Consider the following 13,537-nt stretch of genomic DNA (forward strand, 5'->3'; position numbering starts at 1 on the left):
AGTTAAAGCTTGGCTGCCTCCCGCCCACATTGTCTTCCTCTATGGCAGGCCTGCTCTTCTATAGACCTATGCTGGATTGGCTATTTGCCTCAGCTGGGAATTTTGGCTCAATGAGGGGCTCATTCCTACCTGGAATTCAGTTAATCAGGGATTCTTTGCATCTACAACAGCAAATAGAAAAGTATGATTCTTCACTCATGTAGATTTATCTTGTTGTTACATGGCAGTATAGGCCTTTTGCATTCTTCTTCATCCTAATCCTGAGGAGAATTTGGGGTGTTTTATTCCTATTTCCTTCATTCTGCATACATAAGAGATTGTACTTCCTGCCTCATGAAAGTTAGCTGTGGCCATGTGACTTGACTGACCAATGAAACGTGAAGGGTGAATGCTTCTGGGCAGTTTATTTAAGGCTTGTGTGTGTTTGGACACTGTCACTTCCCTCTGTGTTGTAAACACGGTGGTAATGGCCCTCCAAAGATGTCCTCTTAATCTTGGAGCCTGTGAATATGTTACCTCACAGGGCAGCAAGGATCTTGCAAATGTGATTAAGGATCTTGCAATAAGGAGATTATCCCGACTTCTCCACGTGGGCCCAATGTAATCACAGGGTGCCCTCATGAGAGGTAGGCAGGAGAGTCGGAGTGGGAGATGTGACGGTGAAGCAGCGGTCACAGAGAGGGGTCTGACGAGCTCCACTGCTGGCTCCAAAGGTGGAGGAAGGAACACAGGCAGCCCCTAGAAGGTGGAAAGGGAAGGAAACAGATTCTCCCCTAGAGCCTCCGGAAGGAAAGCAGTTCTGCCAACACCTTGATTTTAGCCCACTGAGACCCATTTCAGACTTTGACAGCCATAACTGTAAGACAATAAAATCTGCATTGTTTTAAGCCACGTAAGTTTGTGGTAATTGGGTATAGCAGCAATAGGAACCGAATATACTGTGTAACAACAACTGCAATGCTCCCAGCCAGGAAGATGGTCAGCCTGCGTTCACGAATGAGTGGCACAGAAAAAGACCGAGCCCCCAGCTGACCATGGCAAACCTGGAGTATAAGTATGAAACAAAACTTGGTCCTTTTAAGCCACAGAGATTTTGCAGGTGTTTGCTTTTATAGCATACCTATGTGTCAGTACAAATCCCACATAGAGAATACACCTCTGTACAACTTTGCTGTAGGACTTGAAAATTTTTTTCAGTAGGGCCTGGGAGTTGAGGCCGCTAGAGTGATGAAATATTTGGGCTGCTCTGACAGGAATGTCAGGAACAGCTTAGAATTAGTTCAGCAAGTCTGCTGAGGGCCTGGACTGTTACAGCTCCTCAGCGCCATAGAGGGCGCGCGTGCACACACGCAGACACACACACACACACACTCTCTCACACAGATTTAGGATGTTCTGCTCCTCCTTAGAGGGAGAGTACAGTCTAATTGGAGGGAGAATCTGTGTAAGCAGGAAGCCCAGGTGACAATGTAAGGTTTAGATTCAAGTGTACTTCAGAGGGTTCTGGTAACAGTGAAAAGAGTCACTTTGGGGAAGAAAACTTGTTGAGAGAAAGCCTCTTTTAAACAGTAATGTTTTGCTGGATGATGCTGTTCTCCATTAAGGATGCGGATGCTTTGGGGCGGAGGCCTAGTTGGGTTAGTTGGTTAGTTGAGTCGGCTTAGCCTAGGATAGGGGGAGAAGAGGGAAGAAAAGTAAGGATAAAACGAAGGAGAAAGAAGAGTCACGAAGAAAAGTGGGGAATAGGAATAAGGAGTCAAGGCACAGAGACGTCAGATCCTGCAGAGCCAGGCTGGGAGGGGACACAGACAGCATTTGTACACAGTGACACCACAGTCACCTCTCTGGATGACGCTCTGGATGACGAGACGTGAGTTCCCAGCACTCAGAGCCACTGTGCTCCTAATCCTCGTGGGCCAAATCGCACAGGAGGGTATTTATGGAGAAAAAGTCTTTCAGAGCCTTGACTAATTTTGGATTGTTTGTGAAGGTTTTTTCAGCCCCGAGTGTTTTCGAAAAAGCAGCACAATAGTCAGGCTGACATCATCTGGTGTTAATGAGAACATTATAAACATTTCCACTTTGAGTCAGGCCAAAGAGCCATTTTACAGTATTCTTTAATCATTTCTTCCAGCATTCACCTAATCAGTACAAATACCAAGCAAATGTTCAAAATGAAAGAAACCAGTGTACTACGAAATAAATGAATTTATGTAAAGATAATAACAACAGCCCCCAGTCAGGCTGAGTACACAGGCTTCTGGCTTTTTTCCAGGGGCTTCCACAGGGCAGAGGAATGTTTTTGCTGTTCACTTACACAGCTGAGCTGGCCAGCTGCCATGACAGGCAGCTTTGTTTATTTGGTTTTCACTTTTCAGCATGAAATACAGACCTGTCTTGATTCTCCTGCCTCTGGGGCTCTCTGAATGTTTCTAACTAGAATCCTTTCTGCTCATTTGCAAAGACTCCCTTCCCTGGGTCTGGTGATGCCGAGAAGCACTGCTGGGCCGGGGGTGAGGGTCTGTGCAGACCGCAGCTCTGCTTGGCCAGGTCATAGATCAACAGAGTTTCTGAGTTATAACTTTCTTGCACACTAAGTTTTGTTTTGGGGATAGCACTAATTTGGTATTTGCACTCAATGTGACTGGCTTGTAAACCTAGTGGACCACTTCAGCGGGGGAGTTTGTGCACAGTCTGTCTCATCATCACAACCACATTACGCAGTTCGTGGACACATTGGCCTTTGTGTGCCCTCAAGATCCCAGCAAGCTTTCCTCGGAAGGAGGTTGCTGGTCCAAGGCCTGACTTCAGATCTCGTGCCTACATTGGTGTTCCTAATGCTGGCTCAGGCCCAGAATGACTTTGAGGGGGATAGGGCAGATAGGTCAAACACAACACACCTCATAAATAAATAAGCCCAATATATAGTACATTAGAAGGTGAACTGCTGTGGAAAAGATAAAAGTAAAGCAGGGGTAAAAGGTGTTGGATATTTTGGGGTGTGTGGAGGGAGGCTGCAGATCAGAATAAAATGGCCAGAGTTTCCTTAAAAATTAAACATGCAATTAACATGCAACCTAGCACTTTCAGGCATTTATCCTAGAGAAACGAAAATTTGTGTCCACACAAAAACCTACACATGAATTTCCATGGCAGCTCTACTCGTAACAGCCCCAAACTGGAAGTAACCCAGCTGTTCTTCATCAGGTGAATGATCAGACACACTGGTGCCTCCCCACCGTGGAACACTACTCAGCAACAAAAATGAATGAACCACTCATACCCCCGACAACCTGGAGGAACCTCCAGAGAATTATTCCGAGTGAAAAAGTCAATCCCAAAAGGTTGCATACTATATGCTTCCATGTACAGAACATTCTTGAAATGAGAAAGTTATAGAAATGGAACAGAGATGAGTGGTTGCTGGGTATCTGGAATGGGGGCCAGAGGGGAGTGTGCATGGCTATGAAACGGCAGCATGAGGATCCTCGTGGGGATGGAAATGCCCTGTATCTTGACTGTATCAGTACCAGCATCCTGTTGTCCTGTTGTCCTGTTGTGCTGTTGTGCTGTAGGTTAGCAAGATGTCACCATTGCGGGTAAACAGGGTAAAGGGCACAGGAGATATTTCTGTGTTATTTCCTGTAACTACATGTGATTCTGAATTGTCTCACAATAAAAAGTTTAATTAAAAAAACAGGGTAACCCAAGTGGACCCACTGAGAAGGTGGCATTTGAACTAAGACTTGAGAGATGCATTCACCTGGGTGGACACTGTCCCTGGCAGAGGCCCTGCTGCAGAAGAGCATGTGGCATGCTCAGGGGGCACCAAGGAACAATTTGAGTGAGGAGGAGGGCACAGGAGATGAGTCAGAGGGAGCTGGCCCCTGGTGGGCACAGTGAGGTCCTGGCTTTCACCCTTTGTGGTGGGGGGAGATGCAGACAGTTCTGAGCAGCAGGGTGATGTGGGCTGACTTCCCTTTAACAGACCCCTCTGGCTCCTGAGTGGAAAACAGACTGCAGGCGCAGAGCAGAAGCAGGGAGGCAGTGAGCGGGCTGCTGCAGGCATTCTGGAGGACCCCTACTGTCTCCTCCACCCTGGTGAGCCATCTGTCACTCTCCTGGGTGTGTGTGCACACAGATCTTTGGTAATATGTGCAGAAGCTTCTCAAAGAAGCACTGGACCCCAAAACCACAAGTCTACACCAGTGACCCACGGAGAGCATACGGCAGAGTGGAGGATGAGAGTCATGAAGGTAAAGAGGAGGAGCTGGCTAAGGACGGGGACCTCAGGCTGCAACTAACTCGTTAAGCCTCAGGGCCAGGGGCAGGCAGGTATGGGAGCCTAGTGTTTTATTATAGTAAAGACAAAAACGCCCGTGATGGTGTCCAGGTGTCTGCATGTACATCACTGAGCCTTCCAGGTAGGAATGCATTTCGCAGGAGGTTTTGAGCCCCTGACATGTGCTGGGGACCGGTGCCGCTACCAGGGGTGCAGTGGTGGGTAAAGCTGGCCTAGCTCTTATACTCATTATGGCAAAAAACAAGTGAGAAGACAAATAAATAAAATAATGACCAATTGTAATGGAGGTTATGAAGCAAGCAAAGAATGGAGGTGGATTGTGTGGGGAGGGGGACATTAGCGCCCCTTAGGTAAGAAGGTGACACTGAGGTTGAGACATACAGTGGGATCAGGAGCCAGGGTAGGGTCTCCAGCAGAGGGAGCAGCCTGTGCGAATGCCCTGACGCAGTAGGTGGGACAGGGTCCAGAGATGCTGTCACAGAAGCCAGCATCACACCATTCAGCCCACTCCCCACCCAGCCTCACCCAAGGACAACATTTTGAACCCAGGACACCAGTCTCATACTCCTATCATTTCTCTTATGCACAGAATCACAGAGTCAGGCCTGGCTAGTTCTTCAGCACAGCCTGAGAAATAGCTATGATTTCACAGCGAGCATGAAAGATACTTTCTGCTGCAGCACACCAGATGCTGGGAAGTGTGAGAAGTTGTGAGAAATATAGAAAGGCTATCTTTTTAAAATCCAAGTATATAAAGTGATCCTGCTTCCCATTATCTCTGACTCCCACATGACATGATCATGTGGCCCAGAAGAGGACCTGGCAGCCAGGCTGGTGTCCTAGGCTGGGAACAGGCATGAGAACTGTGAAGACAAAGAGAAGAAAGTTTGACGAAGCCTGCGTATCATGTTTATCAGTTTCCCAGGACTACTGTAATGATGTACCACAAACTGGTTTAAAGCATCAGAACTTTCTTCTCTCACCGTTTTGGAGGCTAGAAATCTAGAATCAAGCTGGCAGCTGGGCCCCTCTCTGAAGTCTCTAGGGGTGGATCCTTCTTGCTTCTCCCACATTCTCATAGCCCTGGGTGTTCCCTGGATCACAGCAGTATCATTCTGATCTGTGCTTCCATCTTCACGTGGCTGCCTCCCCTGTGTCTGTCCATGTCTCTACATGGTGTTCTCCCTGTGTGTCTGTCTTCACATCACCTTCCAGTCCTACTGGATTAGGGCCCACCCCAACAACTTCATCCTAACTAATTACATCCACAATGACCCTATTTCCAAATAAGGTCACATTCTGAGGTACTTGGGGTCAGGACTTCAACATATCTTTTAGGGGCACACATTCAACCCCAAACACCAGGAAAGAAAAAGTGGTTAGAATGCACTGGGCAGCTGTGGGACTGGATCTTGCACAAGAGATGCCATTCTGAGCTCACATCCACACCCTGGATCTGCTGACTCTGAATCACTCCCATTGATACCCTTAAAAACATGCTTTACTCTGAGTGCCTCTGTTACATGATTTCAAGTAAAAAGAACTGTTATGCTCCTAAAGCTAGGGCATTTTTGTTAGTGATATAGTCATGGCTGTGCAGGCCTGAATGACTGGCCTTCTCTATGTCCCTCACCCCATGGCCATCACACTGTCCAGCTGGGAAGTAAGCAGGATAGGTAAGGCCAGGCCAGGTCTTGGAAGACCCAGGACCTGGACTAGGTTCAGTAGGCAGTAGGAGGCCATTCAGTCCAGAGCAGAGAAGTAACGTGGGAAACAGACTCTCCCAGGGCTGGGCAGGGCAGGATGAAGGGGACAAATCAGGAGTCACCTGGAATTGAAGTAGAGGCAAAAGATCAAGAAGGGAATCATCAATATGAGGGTGCAGATTATGTGATGCTCTGAGCCTATGGAGACAAAGATGAACCTTGGAGCTCCTCTTGAGGAAAAAGTGAGACTTAAGGAAAGATGAGTGAGTCCATGATGAAAACATGAGCTTGCAGGAAAAACAAGGAAGGAGAGCTTCAGGTAGAAGGGAAAGGTCAATGGCTTCAAACTTCACCAGAGACAAGTTTGTGGTGGTTCCAGTAAGAAGGCCTTCATTCTCAGATGTCCCCTCATCCTCCTCAGGGATGACTCTTTGCCCTGCTTCCAGAGTCCTGGAATGTCTGTCTCCCCTGGTGACTTTGTGGCCTCTGAGACCAGGGCTGGATGTCCTCTAGATCCTGCAGCCCCTCTTCCCATGTCCCCATCCAGAGCTAGGGGCAAGAGGGGAGCTGGAAAGGACCCAGGGGAGGTGGTGTGGCTGAGTACCTGAAATGGCCACAGTCCTGGTGTACTGGCAGACTTCTATGTTACCCTGATGCCACAGACATTACAGCTGAATCCTTTTAAAAGAGGATGGAAAATATATAAATCATGGCCCCCACACTCCCTCAATCCCTCACAGGACACCAGGGAAATATTTATCTTATGCCAGAATAACAACCAAGTCAGGAATAAATTTGGAATTCTTCAATTTAGACTCTAGTTCATTCATATGCTTGTTGCTAGATTAAATGTTTAAAATAATTTCCTGCTGTAAAAATATGAGACTCTTGCTATTCAGATAGATTTTTCAAGTCCAAGACTTGAAATCTTAGGAATTATTTCAAAATACCTTTTGAAAAGATTTTCTGTTTCTGATCATGAAATGTCAAAGTCACCTTATTGTGAACTACAATTTCTCTACATCTGATCTTAGCCAAAAGGCTGAGAAATTATTCAATTTTTCTAAATTTAGCTTTATTTATTAGCACTCATTCATAGTTAAAATGATAACATGTCATGCTTCAAAAGAATAAAATGTATTTCTTTAAAAATACATTGTATGTGGGTCCAACTTTCAGCCATGAAGGAGTAAAGAGATCAACAAATTCTCCCCACTAAAATCAACTATAAAACTGGATATAATTGTAAAAAGAACCAGTCATTTCATGGTTCTGGAAATTGGCCACAGGCAGACAACAAATTGAGAAATAAATCATCATCAAAAACTGTGGAAATTCAGGTAAAAACAGTGAGGATATGTGACCACCTTGCCTGGGACTGACTCCATCCTCCAACCCACCCTGGTCAGCCTGGTTGTTCCACCAGGACAGGACTGACTTTCACTTGATTTGGAGTAAGGAGTGGAAAGCCATAGACAGCAGCAAATGGGAAAAATCTGCAGATCTCCTAGCCTAAAGTTGCAATCTGAGCAGTATAAGACTAGCCAGAAATAGAACAGGGAGATCCTGGAAATGAGACAGCAACTGAAGTTTTGGTAAGCATTTGACATAACCATGGCTGCCTGGGAGCCTATGTGCATGCACAGTGGAGACCAAGAGGGCCTGGTGTTAAAGAAACAGCCAGGGCAGAGTTGAAAATTGCCAAACTTGAATACATCCCCAATTCAAATACAGATCCACCAGCAGAGAGTGGTGTTTAAGCATAATTTCTGATCAGTTATCGAGTGACCATTAAGCTATGCAAACACAGAGGTGACCCAAAGAAGCAGTGACCCTCAAATAAGAATTGAAAAAAAAACCCAAAACTGAGCAGAATCATAAGCAGATGCACACTGTAGGGTGACAGATTCTGCAGATCAAGTCCAGGAAAGCTATCAACAAACAAAAATCAGTAACAGCTAAGAATTTCCAAAGATAAAAAGAAAACAGAATCTAGAGTTGTTATATTATCCATAATATCCAATATTCAACAAAAAATTACAAGTTACGCAAAATAACAAGAAAGTGCAACCCACACTTGGGGGGAAAATGTCAGTAGAAATTGTCTTTGAGTGGCCCAGATGTTGGATTTTAGAAGACAAAGAATTCAAAGCTATTTTAAGTATTTCAAAAAACTAAAGGAAACTATGTTTAAAGAATTTGAGGAAAATATTATTAAAATGACTCAACCAGTAGGAATATCAATAAAAAATAGTTTTTTTTAAAGGGCGAAATGGAAATTCTACAGTTGAAAACTACAATAATAAAATGAAACTTTTATTATATGGGATCAGCAGTAGGTTTGAAATATCTGAAGAAGAAATCTGAATTTGAAGATGGATCAATAGAATGTTATTCAATCTGAAAAACAAAGAGAAAAAATACTGTAGAAAAACCACCTCACAGACTTGTGGAACAATTAGCAAGCATACCAACTACATAATGGGAGTCCCAGAGGAATGGGAAAAAATTTGAAGAAATAATGGCTGAAAATCTCTCAAATTTGATAAAAGCATTCATTTATAGATCCCAAAATACCAATGAACCCCAAGTGGGAAAAACACAAATGATATGATCTTCAGTCATATCAAACTCTTCAAAGCAGAAAACTAACAGAAAATCTTGAAAGTAATCAGAGAAAAACTAATCATAAAAAGGAACAGTACAAATAATGGCTAAATCTCATCAGGAACAGCGGAGGCCAGAAAGCAGTGGAACGACATACTCAGAGTGCTAAAAGAAACAACTCTCAGCCAAGAGTTCTATACCCAGCAAAACTATCCTTCAAAAGTGAAAGTGAAATAAAGATATTCTCAGATACACAAAGAATGAGACAATGTGATGCTAACAGAAAAGTCTTACAAAAAATACTAAAGAAGTCCTTCAGAAGGAAGAAAATTACTTCAATTTGGTAATTTGGATTCACAAGAAGAAATGAAAACTGGAAATGACAAAACTGTGGGTATTTATAAAATACTTACTGAATATGCATTTTTCCCTATTATTTCTTTAAATGGCATAAGATTATATAAAGCAAGTGTATTTTGGGTTTTATAACATGTATAGATGTAGTAATATACATGACACTAACAGTTTAAAAGTGTGGCATGGAGAAAATGAAACTATATTGAAACAAAATTGCTATATTTTACTAGATTAAGTTAATATTAATCTGAGGTAGGCTGTGATAATGTTAAAATGCATATTGTGATTCCTAAAGCAAATACTAAGACAAAAACTCAAAAGTATAGTTTAAAAATCAACCAAGGAATGAAATATACTATATAAAATTATTTGTTTAACACAAAGAAGGGAGTAAGGAGTAAAAAAAAAAGACATGAGGCATACAGAAAACAAATAGCAAAATACCATACAGAAATCCAACCATATTAATATTACATTAATAATAAATATTCCAGTCAAAAGTCAGGGATTGTTAGAATGTCATATAAATCCAATCATATGCTGTCTGGAAGACACACACTTTCAGTTCCACGACACAAATAAGGTGAAAGCAAAGGGTATCTGTTCTCACATATTCAGCATAATACTGGAGGTTCCATGGCCAGAACAATGAAACAGGAAATATCAACCAAATGCATTATACGCAGATTGGAAAAGAAAAACTGTTTTTATTCACAGACAACATAACCTGGTATGGAGAAAATCTCCGGATAAAAGATCAATATACAATACATCAATTTTTCCTGTATTCTCACAATGAACAGTCCAAAAATGGAACTAAGAAAATCCCATTCACAATAGCATCTGACAGAATAAAACACTTAGGAGTAAATTTAACTCAAGAAGTGCAAGACCTGTACACTAAAAAGAAAATTTAAAGAGAATACAAGAGAATTTAAAGATATAAATAAATGGAGACACATTCCATCTTCATGAATTGAAACAGTATCATTAAGACGGCAGTCCTCCCCACACTGGCCAATAGTCTTTATCTAAATCCCAGCAGAACTGCAGTTGGCAAGCCAATCCTAAAATGTACATGAGAATGTAAAAGACCTAGATTAGTCAAGACAATTTTTTAAAAGGAGAACAAACTTGAAGGACTCACACTACCTGACTGATTTTAAAACTTCCTACAAAGCCATAATAATCAAGAAAATGTGGTACTGGCATAAAGATAGACATACAGATAATTGGAACAGAACTGAGGGTTCAGAAGTTAACCCTTATATTTATAGTCAATTGATTTTCAACAAAAGTGCCACAGTAGTTCTGATGAAAAAGAATGGTCTTCAATAAATGTTGCTGAGACAACTGGATACCCATATGCAGAAACATGAACTTAGACCCTTACCTCATGACACACAAAAATTAACTCCCCAAATTAATTACAGGCTTAAAAGTAAAAGCAAAAACTATAAAACATTGTATGAAATCTTTGTGCCCTTGGGTTAGGTAAAGAGTTCTTAAATATTGTACAAAAAGCACACAGTATGATAACAAAAGAAGTAACTAATAAATTGAGCTTTATCAAAATTTGAAATTTTGCTCTTCAAAAGATACCATTAAGAAAATAAAAAGACAAACCACAGTCTACGAGAAAACATTTGCAAATCTATGTCTGATAAAGGATATTTATTTAGAATATATAAGGAACTCTTACAATTCAGTAAGTCAAAAACTCAATTAAAAAATGGGCAAAAGATTTTAATAGATATTTCACCAAGGACATTCAAATAATTAATAAGCACATGAAAACATATGCCTACCCAAAGACTTGCAGTCAGCGTTGGGATGCCCTGCTGTGCTTGAATGGACCTGAGCGGCACAGACTAATCTTGCATGAGTAGTTGTGGCAACAATAAGAACACTGTTATGTAATCTAGTGATTCCTGGCAACTGTGCATCCTGCCCCAGCACAGGCTCTGCCATTTTCAAGGCAAACCGATGACCACTATGCTATCTAAGCCTCACTCACCCAGTAGGTCAAATTCTCCCCAAGACCGGCCTCCCCAGCCACCTAGTAAGCTTCTCACCTCCCTTGCATAACCTAGCCACTGTCTCACACTGTCCCAGGCGGCAGTGGCCTGAGCTGCCTAGCCGGTCATTCCTGAGAGGGTGCATCTTGGCTGGTTAAGACTGAGCACTCCTAAGTCTCCTGATCTCTGTCTTTGAAACAAAAAGCTGTGTCATATCTCCCTGACAAGTCTTATAGGAGAAGAAAGGAGAGAGAAACAAGAGCATTTACTATGACTGGAGCTCCATTGCTTGGACTTATAAAAAATCAGTGCAAAACCACAGTAGCCAAAGAGGAGGGAGAAATGCGGTTTACTGAGCTTTTACTGAGCTTTGCTGAAAAGAAGGAATTTCTCTCATGAGACAACTTGCTTGGAAATAGAAGAAGCTGAAGTTTAGACATGTGATTCTCATTACCAGCTACATCCTTTCAGACAGGAGGCAGATATAATTGGATCCATTTCTATTTTAATTATAATTCTTTGGCTTTAAAGAAATCACCAGTGGAAATCTGTGAGCCACCACAAAGGCTGCCATTTCAAATTCCCTGGATTTTAATGTGGCCTGGATCGCCTTCTGCAGGGCTGAGGCCGCCTGCCACAACTGATGTTTATTGTTACAGAACTTCAGTTTTCCCCAAACGAAAGATGGACTGATCCCTTCTCTCTCTCTTCCTCCCTCTCTCCCTTCCTTGTTCTATTTTTCCTTTTTAAGTAAAGAGAGAGATCTTTCAGATTTTGTTAACCCTTCCCCTTACGAAAAACAGGAAGCCTTTTGTGAAGAACAACAGCAGAAGTGGGCGCACACAGCTTCCTTTTGCTCCTCCCGGCTGCCCGGAGGGCTCTGCAACCTCTCTAGAGCCCCAGATTCAGGGGTAGTCACAAGTCTTGAGAAGTGCTTGAAACTGGAGGGCTTATAAAGTCAAACAGTACAACCAACACCGTGAAACACCTGGTCCGAAGGCTCACTGCAGCTGCTTCCTACCCACTTTCTTCCCATCAGTCTCTATCTCACAAATGTTTGTTCTTGGCAGAGCTGGAAGGGAGCCCTGACAAGGTCAGTCCTGGTAAGCGCTGAGGGCAGCGCTGAGGTGCCCATGCAGCCTCTGAGAGGGTGTCTAGGGTCCCTGTGCCTGTCTTCTGACATTTGCCCCAACAGGGCTGGTGGCTCACTGCACATGGCCCACATGTGACGAGGGCAGGACGAGCCTTTCTCTTGAAGCTGAGCAAATCAATTAATCAATTTAAGGAGCACAACCCACAAAACTGTGGTTGCAGCCACAGCTTTGTTTCACACTAAAATTCAGATAAAACAGTTGAGTGTGCTCCAATGTTCTATTCACTCTAATTTGCCCTGCACTTAAATGTCTTATTCAAATTCACAATAATATAATTCAATAAGCCTTAAAAAGTCACTTTAGTGTGAAAGTAGAACAATATTTGGTTGCTTCTTTGGCTGGTTGGTTCCTTTAAGCAATACACAAGTAAACGTGTGCGGTGTATGCGCACACACACACATACACATCAAGAACAAAGAACAAAGCACTGCTAGTTTAATAAAACTAAACATGAGAGTTGCACCACATTAATAACACAATTTTAGAATATGGAAAATGTGAGTGAGAAACCCCAGAGTGATAGTATTTGGAAATGGTTTTCAAATTAACCTCACAGTCAAGAGGTTCTACAAATGAACAATAAGCAGCAAGCAGCAAGTGGAGCCCACTGTGTGAGTGTTCATGTGTCTCCAGTTTCCGGCAATCAGCTATCCTAAAGCAAGGAAGGCTGCAGGTAAACCCTGGTTTACAAGAATGCAGTTCTTGCCCAGAAACGATGCCCAAGAGACAGATGTGAATCAAACAAGTGTTTTTGTTCTTGGTTTTGGTTTTGGTTTTGGTTTTGGTTTTCAGTTTCTCCCTCTTCCATGCAAACCTGAATAAATCTGAAAAAACTAAGCCTGACATTTCCTAATGTTTCAGAAGAGGAGATAAAATGAAGTCATAAATCACCTCACTCCACAATATTTTCCCTTGGGTCTGCGTTCTTGTTCAGACGGGTATGCTTCACTGCATCTGAGTCCACGCGGCCTCTTTGTAAGCTGACTCACAGAGCAGGCACTGGGCTCCCCACGCTCATCCTGATGCTGTTCTCTCTCCAGCCCCTGGGTCTTCCTGACAAAGGCACCCTGGCAGCAAGTGCCAGCCACCTCATCGATGGGCCAAAGGCCAATCATTATCACTGGTTTACATTCCTATAATTTTAAAAATTTCCACAGTGACTTTTCCCATCACAACTAAATCCCTGTTTAGAGAGAAAAAGGAAGTACCTCACAATCACCCTTTTTCAAATACACGCAGCCAAAGCTGGCAAACCATGAAAGGGTTTTCTCAGTTTCCCTTGGATCTTTCAGATCTCTTTTCCTCGTAATAGGGATACTGGAAGCTTTTTCCCGACGCCTCTCATACAGAACTTGAATTCCTTCCCTCATGGTTTTCCAGATACCGTTATTA

The 13,537-nt window shown here is 42.8% G+C and overlaps 1 long non-coding RNA gene across 1 annotated transcript; it reads right to left on the minus strand.

The window, feature by feature from the left end:
- Positions 1-385: 385 nt before the first annotated feature.
- Positions 386-5,495, minus strand: LOC140688995 (uncharacterized). Its single transcript, XR_012063842.1, has 2 exons — positions 5,287-5,495; positions 386-738 (listed from the first exon to the last, which is right to left on the minus strand). It is a non-coding gene; the product is annotated as an uncharacterized lncRNA (long non-coding RNA).
- Between the last annotated feature and the right edge of the window lie 8,042 nt (positions 5,496-13,537).

Source organism: Vicugna pacos, chromosome 24 (genome assembly GCF_048564905.1).
Source record: "Vicugna pacos chromosome 24, VicPac4, whole genome shotgun sequence".
In the NCBI taxonomy this organism is placed as follows: domain Eukaryota; kingdom Metazoa; phylum Chordata; class Mammalia; order Artiodactyla; family Camelidae; genus Vicugna; species Vicugna pacos.